The sequence below is a fragment of the Melitaea cinxia genome, chromosome 15 (genome assembly GCF_905220565.1).
Source record: "Melitaea cinxia chromosome 15, ilMelCinx1.1, whole genome shotgun sequence".
Lineage (NCBI taxonomy): Eukaryota > Metazoa > Arthropoda > Insecta > Lepidoptera > Nymphalidae > Melitaea > Melitaea cinxia.
This window is the reverse complement of record NC_059408.1, coordinates 8,330,040-8,339,658: the sequence shown is the minus strand read 5'-3', so window position 1 is coordinate 8,339,658 and position 9,619 is coordinate 8,330,040. Positions and strand designations below refer to the sequence as shown.

Here is a 9,619-nt window from a genome sequence, read left to right as displayed (position 1 = left end):
GGGATAGGGGTCGACAATGCGCATGCGATGCTTCTGGTGTTGCAGACGTCTATAATCTACGGTAATCACTTACCATCAGGTGAGCCGTACGCTTGCGTTTGTAGACCTAGTTATATGTATATAAAAAAAATTAAATGTAACAGACTTAAATGCACAGAAGAAAATTTTCCGCTCAAAACATGGAGCAGCTCGAATGGGGTAGTACCTTACGAAGATCACACAGTGTTCCTGTTAGTGAGCAAGGTGACCAGAGCAGCTCCTGGGGCGAACGACGACCATAGTTACGGTAATCATTTACTATCAGGTGAGCCGTAAGCTTGTCTGCTGATCTAGATATTATTCTTCTTCTTCTTCTTTTGGAAAAGGATAAGAAAACTGTAATACTCTGGAAAAAACGTTACAAAATTTTGCTCAGATACTTGATACAAAGAAAACATTTCACTATCATCGTTAATACGACATAATTCGATTGGCAGGAAGGGACTGGATAAAAGCAGCTAACGACAGGCAAAAATGGGGACAATTGGAGGAGGCCTATACCCGAAACCATGACAGATTAATCTCAGATACCTTATTGATACATTTTTCTATACATACGCAGTTTTCTATACATAGTTTCTATATATATACATATATGAAGTCATGGATATGAAAAAAGGCTTATATAATAATAATAATAATATGCCCACACAAAAACAACTGGAAACTTTTTGGTCAGGCATCTGGGAACAACAAGTACATCACAATGATAAAGCCGATTGGATAATTGAAGAAGAAAATAAATGGAATTCAATTGAAGAAATGGAATTCACAGAAATAACTGAAACAGAAATAAATAACATTACAGCTAGATTGCATAACTGAAAATCACCAGGAATAGATAAAATTCATAACTTTTGGTTCAAAAAATTATTTTCTTTACATAAGATCATTGCTAAAAATTTTACAGATATCATTATTGGTAAACAAAAAATTCCAGATTTCATTGCTACTGGAATAACCTATATGCTCCCTAAATCACAGATTTCTCCACAACCTTCACAATACAGACCTATAACATGCCCACCAACTATATATAAAATCTTAACATCAGCAATAACAACAAAAATCAATAAACATGTTGAACAATATAATATAATAGCGGAAGAACAAAAAGGATGCAAGCGAGGCCACATGGGATGTAAGGAACAGCTAATAATTGATTCTACTATTCACAAACATGCGACTTCAAAAAATAGAAACCTACATTGCACATATATAGATTATAAAAAAGCTTTCGACAGTATACCACATTCTTGGCTGATCAAAATATTACAAATATACAAAATAAACCCGAAAATAATAAACTTTTTACGCGATATTATGACCAGGTGGAAAACCACACTTTATCTGACCGCGAAACGAACTAACATCACAACTAGAGAAATAATCATTAGGAAGGGGATCTATCAAGGCGATTCCTTGAGTCCTCTGTGGTTTTGCCTCGCCTTAAACCCCCTGTCACATTTGCTGCGTGGTTGTCGGGCTGGATATTGTCTCAAATATGATAAACGAGATACAATAGTCTCTCATCTCATATATATGGATGATATTAAGTTATATGGAAAAACAGAAATGGAAATGCAAAAATTAATAGATACTACAGTACAATTTAGCAAAGACATTAATATGGAATTTGGTTTGGAGTAGAACATTCACATTAAACGAGGCAAGATACGGCCAGGCCATTATGAAGTTAATGATACCGATATAATTACAGCCATGGAACCCACCGATTTGTATAAATATTTAGGATATAAACAACTTAAAGGATTAGATCACACAGAAATCAAAAACACTTTAACAATAGAATTTAAAAAACGAGTCAATGCTCTTTGTAAAACTAAACTAACAGGCAAACATCTCATTAAGCCCATAAATACATACGCTATCGCAATTCTTACATACTCATTTGGTATAATAAAATGGACAAAAACAGACATAGAACAAATAGAGCGGACGATACGCACCACACTCACTAAACACAATAATCTACACCCAATCAAAAGAGAATATGGAGGAAGAGGCCTTATTGATTTGAATCATCTTTGTCAAAAACAAGTTGGCAATTTAAGAGCTTTTTTCCTCTTAAAATCACAGACTAGCGAAATACATAAAGCCATAGTTCAAAATGATTTTAACTATACTCCACTAAATTTACACGAAGACATAAGCTCTCTAAATACCCAAAGTAACGATCTTCAAACACAAAAACTAGATAGCTGGAAACGAAAAGTATTACACGGCCGCCATCCTCACGATCTAGAACAACCCCAAATAAACACCGCAGCCTCAAACAAATGGCTTAAAATAGGAAACCTATTTCCAGAGACCGAAGGATTTATAATAGCGATACAGGATCAAATAGTCAACACTAAAAACTAGAGAAAATTTATAATTAAAGATTCCTCAATACCAAACGATAAATGCCGCAAATGCCACGTTCAACCAGAGACCATCCAACACATTACCGGGGCATGTACAACACTAACACAAACAGATTACACACATAGACATAACCAAGTAGTCAACATTATTCGCCAAAAGTTAGCACTCAAACACAAACTCATACAGAACACAAACACACCTTATTATAAATATAAGCCACAAACAGTCTTAGAAAACGACACACATAAGCTCTATTTTGATCGCGCAATACTTACAGACAGGACCATCCACTACAATAGACCGGATATAACGCTCCAAGATAAATTAAATAAAATAACCTATCTGATAGATATTGCTGTTCCCAACACTCATAACCTACAAAAAACAATTTCGGAAAAAATCAACAAATATACTGAACTAAAGGATGAAGTAGCTAGAATTTGGAACCAAAATAAAGTATACATAATCCCAATAGCTCTTTCCACGACAGGTGTTATCCCAAACCATCTGTTACATAGTCTCAAACTACTAGAATTAAACGAAACTCTTTACGTCACCTTACAAAAAGCCGCCATTTTAAATACATACCGAATCGTAAGAAAGTTCTTGCAAATTGACGAACACGAAATCCCACACAACACATAATTTTAACACACCACACGCTGCATTTACTTGGTTTTGACCCGTAAATGCAGAAAAACCAGCCAAAGGCTGAGAAAAAAAAATACCGAAAAATAATAATAATAATCATCGTTAAAAAAGTACCGATGAATGTGAATAAGGAAAATACGATAAATATTGTGTTTGCTGGCAAACGAAATAAACCAACTTCAATTACATCGACAAGTAATACAACGTAGGTAGACGAAAAAATTAATAGTCAAGTAAATACGGATTATAAAAGATTACTCCAAAAGTTGTAATCAGATCTCGATGAAATTTAAATGTGACCACATGATAAACATCGGCTTCCGATTAAATTAAAAATCATCAAAATCGGTACATGCAGTAAAAGGTTATGCGGATTTTCGAGGGTTTCCCTCAATTTTTCTGGGATCCCATCATCAGATCCTGGTTTCCTTATGGTACCATACCTGGGATATCTCCTTTCCAACAAAAAAAGAATTATCATAATCGGTTCATAAACGAAACTTCGTTTGACCCCTGAACATATAATTAAAAAAAAAATATATATATATATATATATATATATATATATATATATATATATATATGCATAACGTATGGTTTGCAGACAGTTTTTCGAGCGGACGTATGGTGTGGGGACATTTGTATACTTTGGAGACTGGTTTCAAAGTATCTTTATATTAAGCGTATGGTTTGGGGACAGTTTATAGGGAAGTATAATTTGCGGACTGTCCTCAAAGTATCTTTATATTAAACGTATGGTTTGGGGACAGTTTATAGGGAAGTATAATTTGCGGACTGTCCTCAAATTATCTCTTCTACTTGAAAACCTGGAAGGTATAGTTTGGAGACATTTTTATTCACATATAAAGTATACTATAAGTCGCACTCAACAATATACGTAACATGATAGATTTTCTATTGCCACCCTTAATGAGTTCACGGATTTTATATTAGACATACACTCCACTAATATTTTATAAATAAACAATATCTATTTTCAATAAAAGACTTTAATAGATAAAGCATATAGGGATAGAGTAGATAGAAATATTATGATTACGTCCGACAATCGCGTTGGCATTAAAAACACTCACGTTGTATTATGTTCTTCGTCTTGCTACTGTGTGAGTAAGGAACGCAAAAAAGTTTTGTATAAAAAAATTTGCGTTAGGAGTCGCCCATATTTAGATTTTCCAAATTATTTTTCTCTTGTTGCCAATAGTTTTCTGAGCGAAAGCTAACTCTAATAATGTAAAAAAATCTCCAAAGCCAAAACGATGTATGTTCGCAATTATTCGTGTTTTCGGCTCAAGGACATTGAAAATTTATTTATTATAGGCATAACGTATGTTTTGCCGACACTTTTTCGAGCGGACGTATGGTTAGGGGACATTTGTATACTTTGGAGTCTGGTTTTCAAACATTTTCATATCTAGCCTATGGTTTGGGGACAGTTTCTAATTTATCTAATTTATCGGTTCTTTCTCCATACAAACGTAGTCGACTGTTTTCTCCCCGGATAATGACACTAGATCAAATATTCTTGTAACGTAAAACCTTTAACTTTCATGACCATGCTTTCATCATCATAGGGAATAGGAGTCTTCAAAAACTAGAAATATTGCCTATTTTTAACCGACTTCCAAAAAAGGAGGAGGTTCTCAATTCGACTGTATTTTTTTTTATGTATGTTACATTAGAACTTTTGACCGGGTGGACCGACTTCGACAATTTTTTTTAATCGAAAGGTGGTGTGTGTCAATTAAAATTTATTTGAGATCTTACAACTACTTTTCGAACTATATCTAATAATGCGTTTTTACTTGACGCTACTTTCGTCGACCTACGTTGCATACCTTTTGCATGTTGCATAACTTTGCATAACTTTTTACTGGATGTACCAATTTTGATTATTCTTTTTTTGTTGGAAAGGAGATATCTCTTATTTGGTACCATGATAAGGAAACTAGGATCTGATGATGGAATCCCAGAGAAATCGAGGGAAACTCGAAAATCCGTATAACGTTTTACTGGGTGTACTATTTTGATAATTTTTAATTTAATCGAAAGCTGATGTTTATCATGTGGTCACATAAATTTTATTGAGATCTGATAACTACTTTTTGAGTAATCTTTGATAACGCGTATTTACTTGACTATTTTTTCGTCGATCTACGTTGTATTACTTGTCGATGTAATTGAAGTTGGTTTTTTTTTTCGTTTGCGAGCAAATACAATTATTTTATACATTTTCAGACACTCATTAAAAATAATGCGTATTTACAAAAAACCGAGAACAGAGGCATGGCTGAAGGTTTTTTAGTAACATAAAAATGGCATGTTTTGGGGAGGAAATAGTCGACTACGAAATTCTGTTTTGGTCATTGATTATCTACCTACCTAAACCGGTCTGAGCTGCAGTTATCCCTTTCTTGTCTCGGGGTGCGGCGACGGCATACAGCGAGACAGTTACATTTTATTCAAATACCTATTTTTCAGAAGTCTTTCAAGTACTCTTTCCTATTAAGAGTATGATTCGGGGACTGTCCTTAAATTATCTCTACTATTCAAATACAATCTGGAGTCATTATTGTACACATTTAACTGTTGCTCATGATACTCTAAGTCGCATTCGTCTATATACGGCAATCTTTAGATAGCGTTCCTATTGCCAACATTGATAAGTCCATCGATTTTCTTTTCGACATACACTCCACCATTATTTGATCTATTCACACAATATCACAATACCTATCAATAAAAGACCGTAATTGATAAGTCATATACCGATGAAAACGCTATTTCAATGGCTTGAATTTCTTACGGTATTGAACGGGGACGAAAAGGAAACAAAAGTTGTAACATATGAAGCTGACGCGTAAATTTGTTTTATGAAGAAAAATAAGTAATCAATTTATTAAATGTATTTTTCGTTAGTTAATTAATCGGAATTTCTAATACTAAAATTTATGATTTCATTTTTTTAAAAGATGCCAAAAAAATCGACAAATTGAGTTATCAAGGTTTTATTTTCAGGAATTTCACCTTAGGAATGAGGATACTTATATTACAATTAATTCCATTAAACGATATTTATTTCATGTAAAGAAATAAGATACATACATAACGAAATTTATTGAATAATAACAATAAATTTACGTTTTGTTATATATGAACCTTTCGAATCATCACTCAAAAAATTATTCTAATAAACTTGTAACTTATCGAAAACTAGTCCGAACTTAGCCGAACATAGAACATAGGCACGTTAGTAAGTATTATCCCTATTGAAAAATTCTAATAGGATCTCATCGAAAACGATAAAAGCCACTTAGAAACCGATAAATATCTATTAGTAGTGGATATTCATTTAAAAATGCGCGCGAAAATATTATTCAATGACGGGTTAGATACCGAGGACGTCACCCGCTCGATGTGACCTTCGCTTCGCGCCCCCCGCTGTTATATATAATAAATATATAATAATTATAATTGTACTAGGTAAGTAGTCACCCGTACAAAGCCGGCACAGGACACTAGAGAAATATAAATTTCGACAAAATCAGTAACAACGAGTAGGTGGTATCTTCTTGTTAGTTTTATAAAGTATTAGGATGCCATATCTTAATATTAATTAATTTTATTTTATTAATTTTAACATAAAATATATCACGCAAATTTTTATCGTTAATTTGAGACCCCTCGCTCCCTCTTTGTCACGCTAAGTCACACATTCAGCGATAACAAACATTACATAGCATACATATAACCTGTTTCCTGAAACAAAATTAATTTGTCTAGCATAAGAAAATCATGACTGTTTAAATACAAAACTGTTGAACCATGAATATGTTTTAATATATTACATTAGTGTAAAATCGACTTTTAATATAAAATATTGTAAAATTTTACGATTTCATAAAAAAATTAACAAATATTTTACAAACGCGGTTTCAGCTTCAGAGTAAGTAAAAGTGATATTTGGAAAAAATAGTTTGCACGGTCTTATTATGTACATATTTCTTTATAAATTCTTTTGTGCAATCTGCGACTACACCTGTTTTTCTCACTTAGTAGTCCCCCGACGCGACGACGTTTTGAAAATAAAAATATTTGAACTCACACACACACTGGGCAGGCGGGTTGATCACCAATCCGCCTGCCCAGCGTGGTGACTATTGGCAACACACATGAGTTCACGCATTTTTGGCGTGAACTTGTGGAGGCCTATGTCCAGCAGTGGACTGTAATAGGCTGAAATGATAATGATGATAATATGATTCCAAATCAGAATATTTAAGTGTATTTCTACATAAATTCTAATTTTTATCAAAATTTTATAATTTATTTTTCACTACCGAAAGTAGGTAGGTAGTGTAGGTACCCTAGTAGGTCAATAGGGCGAGAGCCGCCGTAAGGTTCGTATGTCGTAGCGCGTCCATCTTCCCGCGCGCGCGCCGAGCGATCGATCTTACGCGTATACCTAATATATCGTGTGCGAATGAGACCTGTCATTAGTAATTAGGTATGGCTTATCAATACACAAATGCAGAGTACGTGATAGTGAGTTTAGATTATACCTTGAAAAATCGCGGACCTCGATTGCCGAGGTTCACTCGGATACTTATATAATTAAACCTACCTACCTATACGATAATAATTTCTATGGCAACGAACACACGCCATCCGTACTGCGGCCCCGGGGAACTCCCCGCTTGTGGACTAGTCGTCACTTATTCGCGTAAACAACACTCGTTATTGCATTGATGATTTTAATATTGTAGTTAAATAGTAATTGAATTATTATTTTATTGAAGTGTGTGAATAATCTTTTATTTGTTTCTTTTTTTGGCCTTTGGAATGAAAATCTTATGTATGTAAAGATGAATAATTCAAAACCAAAGTTTATTAGGTAGGTAGGTACATACTACCAAAAATAAAAATTATTAGCACCTTTGTAAGTACAAATAAAAATAAAAATTAAAACAAACAAAACGTGCATTAATTTTTCCTTTAGATTCATACGTAATAAATATGTATAGGACGAATTCGGCGTTCTGGATATATCATTTAAGTGAAATAAGAATGCATGTTTTTATTTCGTTTCTAAGTACGTGTAGCTCTAAAAGACTTGTTTTTATACTAGAATGTTACTGGGATATTCTGTTTTGAGATATGTTGACTTAACATATTAGAAATACTTTTTTAAAATAATTTTATTTAATTAATATTTTTGTAGTACGGGTTTCTTGTCGCCTATTGATGTCGTTTAAAACATATAAAAAATTATCTGCACTCAACAATAAGCCAGGAAAGATTAACAAATTTAGTAACAATATCCATAGAGGAAGAAATATTGGACCATATAGACAAACACGAAACTACTGGGTCCCCGGACAGACTTCGTTCTGTCAAAAGTTAATACTAAAAATTAATTAATTTTGTTTTTTTACCATTTAAACCTTCCGTGGACCTTATGGAACATATAATACAAAAAAAGTAGCCGAATTGGTCGAGCCATTCTCGAGTTATAACGCTAAGCAACACTTATTTTTATTTGTATCATCATCATCATGATTTCAGCCTATTGCAGTCCACTGTTGGACATAGGCCTCCACAAGTTCGAGCCAAAAATGGCTCGAGCTCATGTGTGTTGCCCATAGTGACCACGCTGGGCAGGCGGGTTGGTGACCGTGTATAGATATCGCAAATAGAAGAGCGAGAAGAGTGGAAATAATATAATTTAAGTATGTTTATATTCTAACACATTTTACTCTTGTTTTTTTTTTTAAACATAGCATACCTAATAGTAAATTTAGCATTATTAGACAAAAGTCAACTATTTTGTTATTCATGTCTAAGTAGATATACAATTACATATAACACCACAAATAAGTATGTAAAAATTTAATCCGTGTTTTATTTATCGCAGTAATTGGCAAGCGGAAGCAAAATGTTTTACACATTTAGGAAAATATTATCTAAGTATATATGAAACTGGAAAAATTTATTTCGGTTAAAATTAACAAATCTAAAAAAAAAATAAGTTAAAACATGAAGTGTCGTGAAATAATTGTGTTTGTAGGCAAACGAAAAAAAAACAACTTCAATTACATCGACAAGTAATACAACGTAGATCGACGAAAAAATAGTCAAGTAACTAACGCGTTATCAAAGATTACTCAAAAAGTAGTTATCATATCTCGATAAAATTTAAATGTGATAATTATGATTATGTTGATAAAATATAAGATGTATATTTTAGAGACAGTTCCCAAAGTATACTCATATATACCTATATACATATTACAGTATATTCTGGGGACAGTCGCATTGTATGCGATATTTTGATTGTGCGAGACTGATGACCTGTAATACAGGTATTTTATTCCTAGCATAGGCATCAGACTCGCATCAACATTGACGAGGTTCGGAAAAAAAAGTATATTTGTTAAACGGTGAATAATTTTGTCTTCAAATCTGTATATCTGTGGTTTCAGTTAGATTTTCGTTGTAAATTAGATAAAAAGGCCATCTGATT

The 9,619-nt window shown here is 33.2% G+C and overlaps 1 long non-coding RNA gene across 1 annotated transcript; it reads left to right on the top strand.

Moving 5' to 3' along the window:
• Positions 1-4,895: 4,895 nt before the first annotated feature.
• Positions 4,896-9,168, top strand: LOC123660498. Its single transcript, XR_006744211.1, has 3 exons — positions 4,896-4,915; positions 5,080-5,095; positions 9,028-9,168. It is a non-coding gene; the product is annotated as an uncharacterized LOC123660498 (long non-coding RNA).
• The last annotated feature ends 451 nt before the right edge of the window (positions 9,169-9,619 follow it).